General features: G+C 42.5%; 1 pseudogene; it reads right to left on the bottom strand.

Moving 5' to 3' along the window:
* The window catches only part of LOC102864124, a 16,429-nt pseudogene extending 16,209 nt beyond the window's left edge, over window positions 1-220 (bottom strand).
* Window positions 221-1,133: the final 913 nt, after the last annotated feature.

The raw sequence follows: 1,133 nt of genomic DNA, 5'->3' as shown, positions 1-1,133 counted from the left end.
GGATTGATTCAGTGACTGGGATAATTGGGATGGGAGTGTTGGAGACAGTGCGATTGGCACAGGACAGAGCGGAGTTTAGGGCTATTGTACATAGGGTCGCTATGAGTCGCAAGCGACTCGACAGCACATAACAACAACAACAGTATGACATTTTTCCAGTACCACCAGCACCCACCAACATGAGTTTGAACTGGACCTGGGGTTCTCCTTGGGTGATCATTGTGATGATTTTTCCAGAAGCATCTCCCAGACCATCATTGTGTTTTAGGGCCAGAACTGTCAGCAGAAGTAAGATTTTATAATCATAATAGGCTATGTAATGGGAAATGTTATCATAATAGACTTGAAATTTCTGCAACTCCACAGAAAAAGGGAGATTTATCAAGATTTCCTAATCCAAAGGCAGAGCCTCTCAGGAGGTTTCAAATCCACCAGAGCTTCGGCATGGGAGAAAGAAGGGTAAACTCTTCTTTCTGGGCAATTACATCTTCCAATAAACCTACTGAAGGGTCAGCTATTAATTGGTGCACATAGAAGGCAATGAAGCGTTTTGTGGTTTAAGGTGGGGGTTTTTGTGGGGGGATGGGGTGGGTCTTCATTGTTTATTTTGCTTGCTTTTTTTTTTCAATTTATACAACAAAGATTCTTGCTCATGGGAATTCTATTACAGGTCAGTTAACTTTTCAAGGATATTGTGTCCCATGAATATTTCTGTAACAATGTCCCTATCATTGAAGTAGAGTAGAAAAAGGCAGAGAATGACCTACTATTTCTTTTCAGTGCTTGGGTCCAGAACTGTAATACCCTTGCAATAAACATACCTGAACTAACTACAAACGCAACTACAAGGAGACAGCAGCGTGCATATTGAGGAAGCACATGCATAAGGAAGTACTTCTGCTGTAGTGATCTAAAGAAAAGACTACCCACCTATTCCACCCTGATGTTGTTATGTACCATAGAGTTGGAAACAACTCCTAGCTGGCCTTCCAGCTGGTTTCCTAAAGCAGTGAATCTCACTGGAGGAGACTGCCAAGCTTTCTCTTGCAGAACATCTGGTGGATTTGAACTACATACCTGCTGGCTGGCTGTTTAATTTCTTACCACAAGTCCACCAGCGTGCCCTGTTACCA

The sequence above is a fragment of the Elephantulus edwardii genome, unplaced genomic scaffold, assembly GCF_000299155.1.
Source record: "Elephantulus edwardii isolate Elephantulus edwardi_28Jun2011 unplaced genomic scaffold, EleEdw1.0 scaffold00023, whole genome shotgun sequence".
Lineage (NCBI taxonomy): Eukaryota > Metazoa > Chordata > Mammalia > Macroscelidea > Macroscelididae > Elephantulus > Elephantulus edwardii.
The sequence above is the reverse complement of the archived record's forward strand: the minus strand, read 5'-3'. Positions and strand labels throughout refer to the sequence as shown.